The sequence below is a fragment of the Condylura cristata genome, unplaced genomic scaffold (assembly GCF_000260355.1).
Source record: "Condylura cristata isolate star-nosed mole 26May11 unplaced genomic scaffold, ConCri1.0 scaffold00018, whole genome shotgun sequence".
NCBI lineage: Eukaryota > Metazoa > Chordata > Mammalia > Eulipotyphla > Talpidae > Condylura > Condylura cristata.
This window is the reverse complement of record NW_004567119.1, coordinates 27,706,609-27,727,660: the sequence shown is the minus strand read 5'-3', so window position 1 is coordinate 27,727,660 and position 21,052 is coordinate 27,706,609.

Genomic DNA, 21,052 nt, shown 5'->3' with positions numbered 1-21,052 from the left:
TTGAAGAATGTCATTGAGATTTTTATGGGGATGGCATTAAATCTGTATATTGTTTTTGGCAGGATGGCCATTTTGATGATGTTAATTCTCCCAATCCATGAGCAGGGGATGTCTTCCCATTTCAAAATTTGATTTCTTAACAAATACTCAAGTTGGGTCAAAATATAAACAAGGGGTAAGATAGTTATAAGTCAAACAATAGAAGGAAGAAGAGGTGTGTCGTATGCTGACCATCTAGAACCTAGGTAAGTGCCCTTGATTGCAGTTCAGTGGCCAGGCAGAGGTAGTGCTGGAGGAGAGACATAACCTTATAAATGAAGTAGCATTGTCTGAAGGTTGACATAATTATTTGCATAATGATTACAGACTTTTGTGAAATATCCAAATATCCAATTGTCATAGAGCACATCTGGTCAAGAATGGATTTTCTTATAGTAATAGACCCCAAAAATGAAGCTTCATTTACAATCCCAGCATACCCATCAAACCCCATGTGGGGCTTTACATACTCGTTTCCTTGATTGCTTACAACTCTTTACAAAGGATTGGGTTATTATCTTCTAATATCACAAAGAAGATAATGAGGCTCAGAAAACCTGTGTCAATTGTCCAAACTTACACAACTGGTGAGTACCAGGCCAGCCCTTGAATCTAGCTAAGTCTGTGTTGCTCTTCACCTTCTTGCTACTCCTTACAGAAAGCAATTGGTGAGGCAAGAACCTTGCTTCATTTTTTCTTTTCTAGATCCCAGTTTCTGCTCCATGGAAGCAGCAGTGTGTCTCTTTTGCTCACTGTTACTTTTCCTGTGCTCAGCATGTGGCCTACTATGCAGTAGGTGCTTGACTAATATTTGTTGAACAAATCAGTGACTGTTGGGGTCATCCATAGTTCAGAACTATCCCTTTTGTATATATACATACAACTCTTACAGACCATCTTAAATTTAGAAAAATTAAATATACATCTAAGATTCTTTGAGAATTATATTCCCCTGCTCCCAACTATCCTTTCTACTCTTTCTCATTATCCTCCTCCTACTTGACCTCAGAAACCTCCCATTGGTTTTACATGTCCACTGGTTTTTATAAGCATTTTGCTTTGTTGAATGTGTAGTGTTTGTCTTTGTCATTCTGACTTGCTTTATTGCAAACGATTCTTTCAAAATCTTCCCATTTTTCTGTAAATAGTAACATATCAATTTTCCTGGTGGCTGAATAATATTCCACTGTGGGGATAGACCACATCTTCTTGTTTAAGACCTCCCTCCATCAGTGGGCTTAGGTCTTAGATTGTGACTGGGAAACATACACATTCACTCTAGAATTGCAAACTCAGTAAGAATTGCAAACTTTGCTTTATTTTAGCTGTATTCTTGGTGTCTGACACAGTACAAATCAATGATAAAATGTAGTACTCTGTGTTATATACAGAGCATGTCAAATTCCAATTGATATAGGATGTTGCTTCTGAAAATTAAACCCCATGTTCTTGATCATCAATGAAGGACTTGTCTTTTTTTCTGTCCCAGCATATAAGCTTTCTTATTTCCTTTAATTTCCTTCTAGGCTTAACAAACTTTGTTTTCTTACATTCCAAGAGAAAAGAACATGGGTGGAAGATAACATATGAATTGCTGACCACCAGGTGACAATAACACAAACTGGTGTCAACCAAAACCTCCAGATGTTTGTGTTGCAGGGAAGGACAGGCTGACCCTGGCCATTCCCTGCTTCTACTCCTTTTAACTTTGTAGATACCCCTGCCCTCTGCCAAAGAGCAGGATTTGGTCTTTAAGACAATAATCTGCTGCCTGCCTCAATTTATTGACAAATTAAACTACTTTCCTTCTCCTCAACAGTTTTCCTTTTTTTTTGGGAACCAAGACCAGTATTCAGGATCATTCTCCATACAGACATTCAAAGTGTACTCTAGGAGCATCTATTGATATATTTCTTATTGCTGTGCTTATGAAGATAAAGAGAGTTTCTTTATCCATTAAGCTCTACAAGTTGCCAATATCTATCAGACATTTTCCCTCTTCTGCTTATGGCACTCTGTTCCCATCATAATTCACTGCATTCTTTTCCTTTGCTAACACCCTGCAAGGAAGAGAAGAAAATTTAAACTTCTTTTTGTGCATAGAGTCACTTCTTGATTGGAATCCAAGCTGAGAATAGATTCTTTCACTGGCTTGGACTATCCATAGTGAGTACTCTGTGTTCTGTGAATATAATAGAGTACAATCAATATTTTCATAATTGATTGATTTGAATTGACTTCAACTACAGCTTTATAGATCCCTCTTGGGTAGTCCATTGTAGAGCAAATATACTGGTTATACCAGTTCAGACTCAAGAGAATTATTGTCCATGTATGCAAAATTATCCTGTACTTTCCTACCCTGTTCTTGAGCTCTATCAACAACAAAGAAAACTGAAAGCAGCTCTTTGCAACAATCATATTCCTATCCTCCTTCTCAGGATACAGAAATCTATCCCAGAACCCTCTTCACTAATTATTACTTTTTTTTTTTTTTTTTTTTACAAATATGAATGAATGTTCACACATGTATGGGGAAGTGACAAGACTTAATTTGTGGTTGGATACAATTTTCTGATGGATCATCTCCAAGGAAATGATACTCAGGTCTAAACAGAATTTAGATGGCAAAAGTCCTCCTGTCAGCAATCTTCATGGTCAGTAGTCCTAGCAAGAATAACCCCCTCCAGGCTCCTCATAATAAAGATCAGTTCCTCCTGTTTTCATATCATTCTATAAAAGGAGTAAGTGTGCACTGTTTTGCACCTGTCTTTTTTGCTCAGCGTTGTACCTGTGCTATTTCCTGTCCATGAACTTTGAGTGTTGCCATAGGGCACTGCTCTTACTTTGCTTGTTTTGCAAGACCCAGTCTCCTGCTTTCTCAGCTTTAGATCCTCCAGGAGGGTTTCTGAACCAGAGAGACACATGGTCTCAAATTTACTTTTCTGTTGCTAAGAAAAGCAATGGAATCTGCTTCAGGTGGGTTTTTAGGCCTCAAGTGTAGCTAATGGGGAAAACAGGGAAGTTTCGAGAATGGTGGTCTAGGTCACTGGCTGATAATTAGATGTTCAATCAGTGAAGTCAGGCTCACAGAATTACTTATCGAGTTTTCCAGAAGAGGAGCCAACACTTTGAGGCCACTCAGCAGCAGCTCTGACAAATGAGTCTAAGCTCTGAAAACCTCTCTCCAGCTCCCTAAGAGATCCTGGCCACCCATGCGACTGGAAATAATTGCCAAGGTTTGTTTGGCCGGCTCTCTGGGAATGGGCATGCTGTCGCGTGGAAGCCATTGGTATTATGGTACTTGATGGGTCAGGCCTGAGCAAAATTTCATATCCCAGAGCACTGAGCTCATTCCCTCAAGCTGTATATTTGGCAAACTTTGGGGGGAGATAAATTAACTGCAGTAACAAAATTTTGGAAGCCTGATCTCTTAGTTTTTCTTAGTTTTATACCTAATTCATTATGAAAATGCAGAAGAAAGTATTGTAACATTTAGACTTTCGTTTACGCTTGAAAAAATAATCAGATGAAAGATTCAATTGTCTTGGGAGGCTCTATCATCTCTGCTGTGACTGCTGATCCCCACCTCTATGCCTTTCCTTATGTCCCTGCAGCTTTTTGGTTTTATCCCCTGTCAACATGTCTGTAAAGCCTCCTTCCCATCACACCTTGGAGAATTAGTCTTTGCCTCATGCTTTACTCTTATAGTGTCGGCTTCTGTGTTTGATGTAGTGTCACTGTGGTTGATGTTTTTTTGGGGAACCTATCCTCCTTTTCCACATGTTGAACTAATGCATGCTCACCCTCAAGGACTAGCAGCCCATTTACAGATCCTATCATAATCATCTTCATCAACTCTGCCGTGCTGGGCAGACCACCTGAGGCTCGTCCTGACTCTGTCCTATTCTGAGAAACAATTTCACTGCCCCCACTCCCCAAGCTCTTTTACCATGGAGGAGTATTCAGGTGAGTTTAACAGGGGCAATTGGCTCTGTAACAGCAGTGAGTAGGAATAAGAAGACAGTTGAGAAGCACCTGTAATTACCTGATCACTTGGTTTGCAAGGCCAACTTCTGCAGCGATGGACTTCTCAAGGACAGTTTGTGATAATGAAAGAAGAAAGTTTCCTTAGCCCTACTTCACCTGTATACTTTTCACAGGATAGTAGGTGATGGGGAGAGGAAGTGGGTTTGATGCTGTGACATTTAATTTAAGAAACTTGTAATTTTTGTTTTGAGTTTTTCTCTTGGCAATCTCTTGAAGAATTGATAACCCGTGGAGACACTGTCATTACTAGTTTTTGCATTTATCTGCATGTGTTGTGAAGTCTCTTACCTGCATTCTGCTAGACAAGAGGACAATCTGTGACCATTAGGAGTATAGGCTCTGTCTGGCACGACCATGCACAGTGAGTGTCAATTTAAATATTAAAACCAAAATCTACTAAAATGCTTGGTGCATGTGGCAAGATTTTAAGTAAATTTCTTAGAGAAGATAAACAAGATAGGAATAGACTGTGAATGATTCTATCACCTCTCATGACTTACGATATTGGTTTTGAGTTTTTGGTTTTCTGTGGGGGAAGTAGACTCTGAATCACCTGTATGATCTGGAATCCCCTGAAGGGCTGCCTTAGCTGTTCACAAATTATCACAAATTATCACACTTTTTTTTTCTAGTTTGCAATGTCTCTTATTATCTTGATATAAAATTATATATAACTTACATAAAGTAAAACATTGTCTTCACAAAACATATACTGGGGTAAAGGTAAATTATAATAAATTAGTATGCACTTAGCTACATCAATTATGGGTAAATGACAGTGAGCTCAGTAGCACATCATCTGATGTTGATATTTATGTGATGACTCACCGTAGGTGACAACAAAGACAGACACTGGGCATTTTGACTCCAGATCTATGAGTAACATTTCTGGGAGTAATTATTTTCTAAACTGTTAACTGACTCTTGGTGAAGTCCTGAAAAAAAAAATCAAGTAATAACAAATATGGAAACTGCATATCTGAAAATAAATCAGGGAATTTTGAAATTATGAAAATACATGTTAGGAGTCTATGTGTAATGAAGTTATTTGCTACAAGCAGGACATTTTAAACCACTGTTTTCATCCACAAGAACAACACATTTTTGTTGTGTGTATTGTCTCATCTACTGCAGAGCATCTAATATTGCTCAGTTCTTTCAAAATATACTAATAGCTTCCCTCAATCAAAAAAGTCTCTACAAATGTCCACAGCACTCTGTAGGGCCAGAAGCACTACTGTATGTATTCTCAGTGAAAAAGGAAACCAGAAAGAAAAAATGGAAGAAAACTTCACTTATCCTTGGAGGAAGAAATAGAGATATTTCTTGAGAAATATTGCTAATAACTTAAACTTCATGAAATACACAACTTAAACTTCATGAAATACACAGTCATAAATTAGAATGGTGGTTGCCAGATTCTGGAGGGAGGAGTGCTGGGGAGTGGTTGCTTAAGGGGTACAGAGTTGCAAATACATAAGGAGAAAAAGGTTCTAGAAATAAGAACAGTGGTGAATGGTAGTAGCATGACATGTGATGAACTTAATGCCATTGAACCACATACTTGAACATGATTATGATGGTAAATTTCATATTATGCATCTTTGACCACAATTTTAAGAAATTAACTATAGCATAAAAAACAATATAAAAACTATAAAAAAACAAACAAAGCATGGGCCACATATGTATCATTCAGGATAGTGATTGCTTCCAGGGAGACAGGGAGGGGAAGTAACTTTATATCTGTGGTGTTTATTTAAATAATTCAACAAGTAGTTGAAGCTAAAAGAAAAAAATGAGGAAGAAAAAGTGGGCCAGAACTTCAGATGGAGTAGAAAATTAAACATGAAAAACCTATGTCAATACATTTTAAAACTTAGTTTCTTTGAAAGTATATAACCATGACATACATAATAATAAAAAAAATTACCTTCAAAAACAGCAAGTCCAGAAGGCTGATAGACATTTAATGAACAGTTGTTTCCAAATCTTATATCCCCTTTTTCTGAATGTTGAAATATAAGGAAGACTTTTCAAATCATTTTATGTGACCACTGTAGCTTTGATGTTGAAACCAAACAAAAATATAGGAGAGAAAACATTGACCAGGGAATCTCACTAAGTATTACCTTAAATATTTGCAAACCCAGTGTGGAAATAAATAAATATACCATAACCAGGAATGTAAAGTTGATTTAACATTATAAAACCAATCATTATCATTCACCTCACACGTAGATTACAATGGGAAATTCTAAAATGATTTCAGAAGAAGATTCATTCATGAATTCATAACTATTCATGACTTAAAACAACAGATTTTTAACAAATAGAAATAGATTATTTCCTTAACCTATTAAGTGACATGAATTTAAAAAATTCAACATTCTTATGCTTTCTTTAAAAAGCAGGAACATTGTATAAACCTTAAGTAACATCATTCCCGACATCTTTTAGGTTGTCCTCACCAAAACTGTAAGACAGGCAAATGAATAAATATATGCAAATAATTAAGGGGAAAAAAGATTGAATACAAAGGAAAAACACTTGCATGATACTTGTTGATTGTACTATTCAGTTATTTACATAAAAAGCTCAATAGCTGTTATATGTATGGTATTGAATTAATATAAGAGCTTAATAACATTTTATGATATAAAATTGACATAGAAGTAAAATGTATTCCTATGCCCCAGAAACTAAGAGTTATAAAGTTATCAATGCAACAATATAAACCTAAAATAATTTATGAAATTGATAACCACACTTTATATGGAAAATAAAAAATATATTTGAAAGATATTAATGGAAGCAAAAGGAAACAGATCAAATTCATGGAAAAAATAGGACTTAATATTATAGAGGTGATAATGCCAACCAATTTGATCTATGTACTCAAATAAAATCCAATAAAAAAAATCTCAATAAATTTCTCTCTGGAACCAGATAGGCTGATCCTAAAATGTGTAACAAAAATCAGGACAAGAAAATCCATGGCAATTAAAAAAAAAAATCCTGGTGGGTACCCACTCTAATTAACATTCAGGGTTGTTACAGAACCATACTGATTAAGCTAAAGTATATTGGCATAGGAATAGACATATTGACTAATTGAACCAAATGGAGAACATAGAAAGAGATCTATATTTAGATATAAACTTGATACTTGACAGAAGGTGACACTGGAGCATAAGAATCATTTGTGATTATTCAATAAATTAGGTTACTATCTACACCAAGTGGTCGAAGTATAAATCTTAATTCTGTCCACAAAGTCCTGTGTTCCCTTAATTTATTTCACTGAAGCTCACAAATAGAGACTACTGATAGATCATCAGGGGCAAATACTCGGGCAAATGCTTTCAGAAGTTTGGGAAGTGGGCAGCTCTCTGCCAGGGGTAGGCAATCCAGAGGTCTATTGTCTATCGATAAGAGAACAACAATGAAACTGATTAAACATTGTTGTGTCTTATTAGCATTGCATGCTGACAATTCAAAAAGATGTCAACAATAAAATGTCAGCATCTTCCCTGATAAAATGTCACGTCTAAATTCTAAGCAACTTCAGCAGCGACTAATAGTTTAAATAGTCAGTATGCAAGCTTCTCATTAGCCCATTATTCTAATTCATGTTCCTGTAAACTCTGTTCTCTTGCAGATGTTGTATCATGTGCCCAAGTTTTGGGGAAGTTACTTTGAGAATGCTCCATTCCCATCACCTCTGAGCAAAGCTGCATATTTATTTAGAAAATCTCTGGAGGTTCAGATTTGTTGGCATTTGGTCCAGCAAAGTCTGTGCCCCCAGCCTCTGTGGAACTACAGAATACCAAGTGTGAACATTAGTTTAGAAGTAAACAGTTGTGATCGTAAATACACAAAACCTGAGAACTACAGTTGCTACTTCATATAACCCCTGGTGGATTTTATTGGTGTATAAAATTTTAAACCATCCAAGGGGGAGCCATCTGCAACCCAACATTGTTCTGTAAGATCAGATAAATAAGGCCAGTCATTCATTTCACATGGTAATGAAGATGGTCACTATGCACTGGCCAGTGGTAGTAGGTGAAACACACTTGATTTGTCCACTCATTCTCAGAATTTTTCTTTACACTTTAATAATTGAGATATACTGGACATATAAGAGTATATTAGCTTCAGGTATACAATGCAATGAGTTAATACATGTATATGTTGTGAAATGATCACAATTAGGTCTCATTAATATTCATCACCACACAGTTACAATTATAATTTTTTCTCATTTTGAGGACTTCTTTTTTTCATGCTGAGAACTTTTAAGATCTACTCTCTGAGAAACTAATAGACTTTATTAAAAAATCCTAAAATACCAATTGTTTAAAAGAAGAGATCAAGACCTTTGTTATGTTTTGCCAATTTGCTTCCTTTATTTCTTTATATTCCACTTATGAGAAAAAACATTTGGTGGTTGTCCTTAACTTTCTGACTTATTTCACGGAGCATCATTACCTCAAGTTCCATCCATTTGCTCCCAAAGGCATTATTTCATCTTAGATTCTGTGAAAACTATGGTGATTACCTGTGAGTGTGAGAAGGGGGGAGGGTCCGGAGAAGGGGGCTGTAAGGGTGGGTAGCATGATAGGGTGTTGGCACTGAAGCTTTGGTGAGGGCAAGTGCAGCAGTGGTTTGTGTTGAGGTGTGAAGTTGCCTTCCCAGATTTATGTATTTTTGGAAAAGATTGGCAATGCAATCAAATTTTGAAGCAAAAAAAAAAAAAACCTAGATCAAGATAATTTTTGCATTTTTTTTTAGCCACTCACCTTCAAGAAAGGCTGGACCACATGGGCTTGTCAACATTCTTTTTTCCAATTTTGCACTTTTTAAAAAAATAATATAATAGTTCCAATTTTGCATTTTTAATTTCTCCCCATGTAGTCTAGCAACATTTATTCCCAAACCGAACAGTGTTTACAAATAGACACTTGAGTATGCACATTCAGCCTTGGGTTGTCTATAAATCTTAGGACAGTAGAAAGTGTGTCTGGGAGATTAGCAGGGGCTATTAGTTTTTAAACCATTTTAATTATCAAAGCTGTGGGCATTTGTTGACTAGGATAGAGCAGGGAGAGGCTTCATGGGGGCAGATCTAGGAGCTGGTTCATTCATGTTAGACAGGAAAGATGGCCTGGGGCCATGAGGGCCTCCTGTAGTGACTCACACTGTCCTAAAGTGAGATTTGTTCATTCCAGGGCTCATTTGATCATCTTAGCCTGGGGGCTAGTTAAACTCCTAAAAGCTTGTAGGTAGTAAGTGGTGTGGGTGCCAGGAAAAGTAATTGGATTAATGCATTTCTATCTTAGATTACTGCCAAATTAGTCTGAGGTATGTGGGCTTTTTATGTTCTTAGTGTGGCGTAACACAGCCAGCTGCTTCTGTGACTTTATTATCCTCTTTACATCAGACCCATCCAACCAGCCCCCCTCAATTCCCCACACCCTCAGATACACCATTTAAAGTCTCTGTAGAGTGTTGCCCAGGCCTATTCCCATCCTATACTGGCTTCTGTTATAAGTCTTCCATGTCTTTCATGACTTCTTAAGCAAAGTAAGAGTCTTTCTAATCATACCAAAGCCTTATCTACAATCATTTCACTAGCAAGAACATAAAAATAATTCATGCTGGGAAAACAAGGAATCTCTGGAGCCTCCATGTAAGAGATTGTTAAGAAGAAGAAACATGGAATAAGACTCATTTAACCAACTCAATAATAGGAAGGATTTTATGGATTTTAGCCAATATATTGTTTACTGTCAGGGGTTTACAGTTAATTAGAATTGGAAGAGTTCTGTGGTATGAAGAACAGTGACCTAGAAGCCAGATGACTGGGTTTAAAATCTTGCTCTATCTCTTATAGCCTGTATGAAGCCAAGAATGCAAACATTCTAGGCAGCCTTTTTCACTGCTTCACAGTATTGTGATCATATAAGTAAAAATGGAAATGTTTTATATGTTAGTAATGTTATATAAATCAATGTTGTTTTATTTATTGAGTCAGGTCTGACTTGGTAACAATTTACATATAGTTGCCACAGTGCAAAATAGTATTGCTATGATCATTCTTTTAGAACTATCTAAAATTCAGAATTTATTAATTCAATCCAGAATGGCTAAATCCACAAAGAGGCACCCAGAGCACCTCTGTAAATTGTCTTCGTGGAGGGAAATAATCATCCTTTTCCCAGTTTGATTTATAAGTTGACTTTTAGCAGTAGATGAAGCTGTGATTATTTCTCTACAATTCCCTTGAAAACATTTTTTTTTGACAGATCATATGTCATTTGTGAATTTAAAAATCAAATGTAGTCAGACTTTCATAGGTGACAGAGTGCACTGTGGAGCCAGCTTGAAAGTTCTGTGTGCCAATTTGACTTGACAAAGTCCTTTTGTCTTCAGTGACAATTTTTTTCTCAAAGAAGTTACTGCTTTGATCTTTATAGTCTAGTCAACTTCCAGCACCTTCCAAATGCCTGTCCTAGGACTTAGTTGTTCCTGTAACTTAAAGAGCAACAGTTTCCTTTTTTTAATGGAAAAAAAATACAACTCTTTAATTTTACACCCAAAGCTAAGTAACAGCTGTTTGTTTTTGCTCTCTTTCCAAATTTTTGTATGCCATCATATGCATTCTATTAAGATTTTGTGGAATTTTATGGCTTTTTTAATTAAAAAAGTTATATGAATTTATCACAGAAAAGTTAGACATGACTGCCAAAGTGGAAAAAAAGTAAGAGAAAAGAAACCACAATCTGATACTAGAGATAAAGGCTATTTAATTTTTGTTCTATATCTTTCTTTTATTTTTATATTTTTTACATTAGTTTTCATTTTTTACATTTTTTTTTCATCTCAGTTGTAATCTCTGAAACCTTCCCAACACACTATGGATGGTTGTATATATCTTTATTAGAACTCAATAAAATTTGGTCACTTTTTCTTATTACAAGAAAAGTATAAAGTCACTTAAACATTAGAAAATAGGTAGGAATAGGACTATTAAAATTACCTATAATCTTGCCCCCCAAAGGTAAGGACTGTATTACAACACATATTCTTCTGTGGTTTTAGATGTCTTTTTTAGGCCTGTGCATGATTCTTTTCTGCCATAAAAGGATGTTACTAACCATGCTGATTTGTAATCTGTTTTAAACTCAATAATATATAGTGACTGTGTTCCTATGTCATTAATTATTTTCCTACAACATAAATATTAATGATTTAGAATGTTCTATTGAATAAATAGACCCTGAATTATTAGCCACTTTCCTATTTGGAGTGAATTAGAATGTCTCCAATGTTTCTCAATGTAAATAATGCCATGGTGAACATTGTTTGACTCATTTTTGTTTACATCTTTTACTTTTTTTTTTCTGAGGCCAAATGTCTAGAAACAGAATTTGGAAGGCTTTTGGTCTATTTTGATGAATTGTCTTCATGAATATTTTAGTAATTTATATCCCCAGTAATCAAGTTCCTTTTCCTTGCAGGTTTGCCAAAATTTACCATTATCTTTTTCATTTTTATGTGTTGAAATGACAAATACTTACATTGTGTTTTTTATTTAGTTTATATTCCCTTTGATTTTACTTTCTTTTAAGTCACATGCTTGCTCATATATATCTACTGAGCTTGTGGAAAATTACCTGGATAGTAGAAACAACAAATATCAGGGGTATTTCTGACCCCGAACTTGCAGTTGTTTGGAGTCCGTGCCCACTTCAGTCAAAGTTCGTTAAGTGATATGGTCATTTGTTCATTCACATGCCATTTGATAAATCTTAACTGAACATTTCCTATTTTCTTAAAAGATTTATTTATTTATACATATAAGTGCTGGGGTGTAGGCCAGAGCATGGGCCTATGACAGGATTCATCATAGACAGAATGGGGAGCAGAACAGGCAGATCTACTGTAATATACTGCTGAGGGGAGAGCAGTAATACAGGAGAGGTCTGCTGCACCTTGTGGGTCAGCTCTCTGGCCTGGGATAGAATTCCTGCTGCAGTGGCTGCAATAGATCCATACTGCTGGGATTTAACCCTTCACACCACCAGAAAGGTCCTTAACTGAACATTTTTTTTCCATCCTAGACCCCCATCTAAAGTCTGGAAATAGAGAAGTGAATAACATTGATAGGATCCCTTTCCTCTTGAAGATGTTTAGCATTGAGTATATAGCACAGGCATGAAACAATCAACAATTCTTTTTTCTTTTTAAAGATTTACTCATTTATTCATACAGAATTGGGGGGTACGAGCCAGAGGTGCAGGGGTGGTGAGAGGCTTAACCAGAGGTAGAGTGGGGAACTGAACAGTCAGATCGATGTAGCACACTGCTGAGGGGAGAGCAGTGGGCGGGTCAGGAGAGATCTGCGATGTCCTGTGGATCACTGCCCAGCGGGGGATAGAATTCACACTGAAATGGCTGTGGCCAGCTTGCAGTGCTGAGTCCTAACCTGTTGGGCCACCAGGGAGGGCCCACAATCAACAATTCGAAGGCACATAAGGATTATAAAATAGAAAGTTATCCAAGAAAATTATACATAGATTGATCAGCCTGTTCAAGAGGGAGCCATTCACTGAAATCCCCTGTTTGTTATTGACTTTTCTCCTATAATTAATTGGGCAGTAGCAAAGTCTGGTAAAGAGAAGAATTAATTTTATACAACTAGAAAATTATTAGGAAAAGTAAATAATTACATTCTTATTTCAGCAGGTGATACTTTAACATGTTTCTGATGGATAGATGTCTACCTTATTTTTAAAAGTCTGCAGAAGGGCTTCCCACACTGCCTGGGTGATATATACACCCTTATTTTTGGTCTCACTAAATTGAATTCTACAGCATCTCTCGACAGGTTTCTTTGACACCCTGTAATCAAAAACTGTACCTCTAGAAAGCAAAGGATCCCTGTATCTGGATGAGGAAGTGTGATGCTGGGAGGAGGAAACAAGCAGTTGTTTTGACTGCTGTTTCACATCTGGGAAGATGCTTTGCTTTGGGTCACTTGCCTTCTTCAGGAAGAGGCTCAAGTTCCATCCAGACCCAGCTTCTTGGATTTTTCACTTCTCCATTTAAAATTTTTAATATCTGGGTCCTCCCTGGTGGCACAGCGGGTTAAAGCACAGCACTAACCTTAAGCCACTTCCACATGAGTTCCACCGGCTCTGGAGGTGATCCACATGGCTGGCAGACTTCTCCAGATCCCACCCTCCCCTCCCCCATTGCTCCCCTCAGCAGTGTTATTCATCAGTCAACCTGTTCTGCTCCCTACTGTCTCTGCTGAATCCTCTCCCTGCCTCTGTACCTCTGGCCAGTACTTCAGTTCTGTAATGCATAAATAAATAAATCTTTAAAAAAATTTTAATATCTATTGAAGATATTAAAGAATACATAAAATATACTTTTAAAAATGACATTATTAAAATTAGCAACTGCACAGCTGTCATCAAGGTTAGGAAAGCATTGACAGTAGTTTAGAGACTTCCTCCTCCTCCTTTTAAAAAATGCTTTACTATCTATGTATGCATCTGTAACATATTACTTATTTATAATCTCTGATTATGAAAATTTTGTAAGTAGGATAACATTGAATATGTTCTTTCATTCCATGCTTTTTCAATTTATTGCTTCTGGTTTACATATATAATTCTTGTAGGTATTTTTCTTCTAAATATTGCTTCTATAAAAATTTCTTCTTTTTTTATATAGAATATTCTTTCTATAATAAAATTTTCTTCCTTTTATTACTATGCTTGGATTTATTTTCATTTTTTTTCTATCTTCAGATGATGTCTTTAGTCATTAATTTTCAGTATTCATTTTCTCTAATATCTAACTTAGTTATAGTTTTTCTCAAGAACTGCATTACTTGTTTCTTCTAGTTTTCTCTGTCATCTTCTTTATTACAATACAATATTTTAAAAAATTTGTTCTATGACATCATATTTATACTATAGATATTGTAATCTATGTATTCTCTAATTTACTTAGATGATTGCAGATTTTTCAAGCATTCCGTGTAGTTCTTTAATTTTCTTTATGCATTCTCAGGTTATTTTTGAAATACACACAAAGTATTTTGTATCTACTCACTGAATTAAATTTTTACATTTTAAAGTCATTTTTATCTTAGTATTCTTTATAGTAAGCTTTTTGACTGAAAATTTTAAAACATTCTGTCTTAAGACATACTCTTGATGTAGTTATATCATATTTCCTTTAGTTAGAACTAAAATGATAATATTTTTCTTTAACCCAACCAAAGCAAGAATTACTTTTTCTATAACAGAAGAACTTATAATCACTGAGAAAATTCTCCAAAGTAGGAAGAAAGCTGAGAATTACTTTTTACTGCTTTCAAGTTCTTTTAAGCATTTTAAAATGAATTTTTTAGTTCATGAGAAAGAAAAAATAATGTAACACTCACCTATTTTACTACCAGTCAGATACCTAGTTTATCCAGTCTTAACTTTTTAATCATTGGTGTTTCATTTTATTTTGTTTCATTATATTTTTTATTATAGCAGAGTGTAAAATTATTACTGTAGCATTAGATGAAATTTCACAAAATGATCCAAACCTATGCCAAAATTGCGTGTGCTGCAGAAACTTGGTAACATCATGATACATACAGACCTGGGGTACAGGCCAGAGGTGCAGGGGCGGTGAAAGGATGCACCAGAGTCAGAGTGAGAAGCAGAATAGGCAGATCCATGAAGCACACTGCTGAGGGGAGCAGTGGGCGGGTTGGGAGAGGTCTGCCTGCTTCCATGTGGGTCACCTCCAGGGCGGAGGATGGAACTCACACTGAAGCAACTGTCTAGCTTGCAGTGCTGTGTCCTAACCCATTGTGCCATCAGGGAAGGCCAACATCATGATAGCTTTTAATGAATTATCTTCCTATTTCTCTTTCATTTAGTAATTATAGCATTCTTTCAGCATTGTAATTTTGTTTTTGTATTTATGTGTTTTTTAAAATAAAATCACAAGACAGCATGTACTCTTGCATTTACCTTGTACAGACTCCATCCACGTTATTACTTATGTCAGAGATTTTTTTTATTGTTTCATATTTTATTTATCCATGCAATTGGCCATTTTTTTGCATTCAGTTTGGGACCAGATAAGTAATGTAAACAAGAAACATTTCTTGTTTACATTACTCATGGAATTGCTCATGGAATTGTTTGACTATATTATCTGGGAGTAGAACTGCTCCATCCCAGTGTATCCATCATCATCCTTAGTGTACACTGTCTAAACAATTTTCCAAGTGGCTGTACTAATTTTAATACCCACAGGTGAAGTGCTTGTGTAATATTTGAGCCTGGTTACCTTTAGTTTCCTACTTTTTGTTTATTTTTTTTTTTTCACTACTCTTTGTTCTGAGCAGAGCGGGGGAGAAGTGTGAACTTTATGTGATCCAGAAAGGCTATTGTCAGTGAGAGACACTGATCATCCCAACTCCATGTGCTCCACATAAGATAGAATAAGAAGGGAGTATGGATCTTCCCTGATGGTGAAACGGGTTGGGTTGCAGCACTGCAAGCTAGCCGCAGCTGCTTCAGTGTGGGTTCTATCCCTGCCCTGGAGGTGATCCACGTGGCGCGGCAGACTTCTCCTGACCTGCACGCTGCTCCTCTCAGCATTGTACTTTGTCGATCTGCCTATTCTGCTCCTCACTCTGTCTCTGGTGAATCATTTCACCAACCCTGCACCTCTGGCCTGTATGCCCAGTTCTGTGTGTATAAATAAAGAAATAGAAATCTTTTTTAAAAAAATAGAAGAAAGGGAATAGGATTTCTTTTTCAATTTAGGAGGATTCTGACTTGAATTCCTCAGAGGACCCAAGGCATTCCTATTCCCAAAGTATTAGGGAAAAGTTTTAAGAGGTATGTTTTTCTAGATCTTAATATTTCTGAAATGAGATGCAGTAAAATAGAGACTTTTATGCTTGTGTGTTGTTTTTATGTTCATTTCTTGAGGGTACATAAACTCAGAGTATAGCTTATAATTTGTGGCATCTAAAAGCAGAAGAGATAAAATGCATCTTTAAAATTCTTTCTGGTTGTTGGTGTGCATGAATGTCTATAAATTTTATGGCGAGTGTGAAGATGTGAGGCTCAGATCCCCCTTTGAGAAAAAGCTCTTTGCTGAGCTGTTCGGTGGGTCATTAGTTGCCTGCTTCCAGATGTCCTTTCAGGGTCTGCTCCAGGTTCCCACGCTTGGTACCAGGAGACCTTTGAGAAGCAAGCTCTTAGCACGGCGGGGACTGGAACACTAGCCTTCCAGCTGGCAGGGACCCGTTCAGGGTGGCAGATACAGTCTGTCCAATGCTAAAGAGACATCACTGCATCTTGTGTCCCTTTTTACAAAAAAACAATGCTTAATGCCTGGCAAAACTTTTTGGCTTTTGAAGACAACATGTTAGTCACGGGGGAATATTGCTGTGGCCCAAATAACATAGTGGGCTATGGACTGCGAGTGGAGTCCAAAGCAAAACCACGAGTTCGCAGAGGGCTCAGACTGCAGTACAAGCAGCCCTGCCTTTTGGCCATACAATCTGGCAGGGCCTCCCAGTGGTGTTGAAGATATTAATTGGTAGAAAAGTGCAAGCTTTAGGATGAGTATAGCATGAGTACAGCAATGTAGATGCTGAAGTCTGGGAGCCAGGTCACACCATCTCCAGCAGAGAGTTAGTTAGACACTGTTTGAAAATAGATCTTTTGTATTATTGGGTTCTGGTAGATATGAAACACTTAATTTCTGGCAATCAGTCCTACTAGACCTGCTAGATCATAATGTGGGGTCCTACTAGACCCTCTAGGTCATAATTTGGGGCAATGACTACAGAAGTCCATCATACAATGGAAAGGTGCCCAGGACTCAGGATGAGTGAAAACAGCAGTAACCATCAGGCTGCATGAACAAGGAGCCCCAATTCCCAACTACTATCCACCATGGCCTTCATGATTCTTCATCATCCCAGTGCTGAAGCCACATGAGGTAGGGCCAATTACAGTGGTTGTAAAACCAGGGAACATGTTAAAAATTAGAGCTTGGTATTTGAATGGGTCAATTGAGTGTGTGCCTGCAAGCCAAAAGTGAATGATGCTATGATATTGCCTTGTTCTGACAAGATTGTGAAAGGGCTGGGAGGAAAAACCACTCCACAGGCAGTGACAAGTGGCCTGGCTAGCTGGTCTGGAGCCTGGAAAGCAAATGACTGGTAGGTTGGAGACAAAAAGATACCCAGAGTAGGTATGTGGATGGCTATAGCAGAGTGGGCCCAAAGTTTGAAGATTATTATTTTTTTTAATATATTAAAACTCATCAGAAAACATCCACCATGAACAAGGCCATTAACAACCAAATTAACAAAAATGACTTGCCCAACCAATGTTTTCCAGACTCCCTGCTCCCCAGACCTACACTCCCACATCCACCACATCTCCCCAACCCCTCACCCAGCTCTGCGCAGTGAACAGAAGTGCTGTGGAAACAGAGATGAGAGCAACATCCACATCAACATTCCTATCTCCTCATCAAGGTCAGTATAACTACTGCAGCCTTTCGATGTCTAATTATTTTTAGCAACAGAGCCCTGAATATATCACTGAACTTTCCCCAGATGCTAAATTTATTATTGGACCTCATAGGAATACAACCTTACTCAAGGTACAGACTTGCTTTATTGGCTTGTGGGATCACAGCTAACAACACTCTCTTGGAACTCACAGGTATTTTATTCATAAGGACAGAATCCCAGTGAACACAACATCTGCTCACTTTACAATGATAGAGGTGTCAAGGAGACTCCCAAATGCTTCCTACTGGAAGAATCACATGTACACCACCCAAAGCTGCCCACTACTTAGAGCACAAGAAGGACCTGCTGAAGGTCCTTAGAAGGACAGATGAGGTCCCAGAGTCACAACCCTGTGGAACTGGACACTGTTCTCACCCCGTCATGTATGGGCCCAGTCAGATGTGCTGCAATGACACTGTATCTACAAAAAAGAACAGGGTGTTGGAGAACCATTGCATGAATGAATGAGGAGGGGACACATGTACTATCACTCCCAAGTATTGCTTCCTGATTCTATGATATTGTCCATTTGACTGCAGGGTTAGGTGTCCTCATCATTACAGCAGGGCCATCTCCCATGTACACATAAGGGTCTCACTGAATGGCAAGCTGCAGTTGCTAACTGGGCATCTTGGGGTCCTCATGCCCAGGGTGTGGGACATGAACAGGGACTGAAAGTCTGATCTTACTTCTGGGCAGGGGAGCTCACATAGAATTCAGGGGACCCAGGAGGGTGTTCTTGGTTCTCTCTTGACTGAGGATGAAACAGTGCACGTCCCTGGCTGAGGAGCTGCTCAGCCTCATCAGGGTGAGAAATGGCTCAACCACCAGATCTGCCACCAGATCAGTGAAGGAGGTCGTCAGGCATGAGGGCACATGCAGCGCATGGCTGGGGAGGAATTTAAGGAGCACCATCTGAGACCAAGGGCAGCCATATAACTGGAGTTTTTCCATTACCCTATCTTTTCTAAGTTTATCTTAGAGAAGAAAGAAGTTGTTCTTTCACATGCATAGAAAAGTATACCACACAGCATGTTTCCTGACACAGAGATGTGCTTTGCACGTGGGAGACAAATAGATGCGCCCCCTCTCTCCCCTTCAAAGAGGGAGCAGCTACCTGCTGCCAGGCCAGAGGTGGCTTTCCCACTCCAGCTGTGAGCTCTCCTGTTCGTTTCAGTTTTCAGCTGTGGTTCCATTACTTGGGAATAAGCTAATGACTGAAAAAGTTGCTGGTTCAAGGGTCTGGTGTTTCCGCCCAGCGTGAGACCCCATGACAACTGTTATTGGTATGGGCTGTGCATTGGACCAGCAGGGGCATGAGACCCTTATATGTACATAGAGGACGCCCCCCCTCTCCCGGGGGATGAGGACCCATAACCCTACAGTCAAATAGACAATGTCACAGAATCAGGAAGCAACATCTGGGAGAGATAGCCCATGGGTCCCTTTGGCATTCATTGTGCCACAGTTCTCCAACACCCCCCTAATCCTCCATTTCTTTCTCATGGACACAGTGCTGCTGAAGCACATCTGACTGACCCATACATGCCAGTTTGGGACTCCCCAGCCCATCTTGTTTCTCCTTTGCCTTCACAAATCTTCTGCCCAGGGGAGATTTGTATTCCTAATTCTGTCTAGGCAGCTATCTCAGAGACCCCAATCAGCACAATTCAATCAAGTCTTAACTAAAAGGAAACAATGCTTTGTCCCCAATATGCTCAGATACTGTCCACAGCCATGGCAGGTGCGACCTGGAGTGCGCAGGTGGCATTGGAGCCGCAGTCACTGAGGACAGAATATTCAATATGGATAGTCAACACATCAGCATTGTTTGTAAGACCTGACAGACCTGGACAAAAACTGGGAAAAAAAAAAAAAAAACAAAACCCAGTCAAACAAATTAATAAAATCAATAGGATCCAGGCAATGAATCATACTTATTCAAAAGCAAGTAAACAAAGCCATCACAATTCAATTGAACATATAACAAGATAGAAAAGGATATTGAAATGTGAAATTATTTCCTCAAGTGTCCATTTGTAGACTACAAAAATCAAATTCTATTAAGTCAAATATTAAGCTCATCATAGAATTAAGCTATCCCGTCCCTCCCTAAAAAATGAAAGAATATGACTTATCACTTGAGTGCCAGAGAGACTGTAATAATGATGTCAGCTAAACAGACTGGAGTTTCCATTCAAATAGATCAAAGCCACATGTTACAAGCTGCAAGATATTCTCCAAAAGCCAAAATACTGTCTTCCCCCTAGCCCCAACGGGACATCAGTGATCCAAGCCCATAACATACGTGAAGTTTGGAATGACTCCGGGAGATGCAAGGGGTGCATTTTGTGTGTGTGACCCCAAAAGACCACTGCCTGGGTGGTCTGTTAGCAGCCAAACCCCCATGAGAGGCTCTAGTCTACCCCAATTATGTCTTGCTCTTGGGTCAATCCATGTTTTTCAATTAATATTTTTATTTTTTACTTATATATTTTTCATCATTGTTCATTTTTGTTTAATATATGCTGTATGCTTTCTCCTTTTAGGTGTATTCCCTATAAATTCCCATTACCAGCTCATCCATGAACCACCGCCATGGTCTCTGGTGCTCTTCTCTCCCCTCTTTTAACCCCTTTTCCTTGCCCTGCCCTGGCAGAATGTCTCTGATTTATGGGCCAATCCAATTTTAGATGGCAACCAGTGAGAGCTTCTGAGTCAATTGGATGATGGTATTGTCTTGCCTAAAATCTTTCAGTGAATTCACAGGGCTCATGAAATCAAACTTGAATGCCTATCAGGCCCTGCTAAGGTGGGATCTGACTCTAGCTTTCATCGTAGGCCACAAGCACCCTTACCCACCAAATCAGGCCCCACTGGATAGCTACTGTCCCCCCCAGTGCATTTTCATGGGCCACCCTGGACTCTCCTTTTCCTCTTCACTAACTGGCTGCTCCTCCTCATTCAGGCTCAGGTCAAATGCCTCCTTCTCAAGGAAAACTTTCCTGATGATCAAATCCAAGCCCCTCAGCCTTCACACAGACTGACCACCACCCCAAGTTTTCACTCATTGCATTCTCTCTTCTCTTTATGGCATATATGACTATTCATTAGTTTTTAAAATCTGTTTTTTTTAATTGTTGCATTCTTCCAATAGCTTATAAATTCTTCGATTCAGCAAAATACTCCCACTGCCCAGCATAATGCTTAGCACTTAGAATAAATGAATTTTGTGAATGCACACTGATAATAATAGTGATCATGATGATACAACAATAATAAGCTCTTTATATATATATGTATATATGTGTGGGTGTATATATAATATAATAA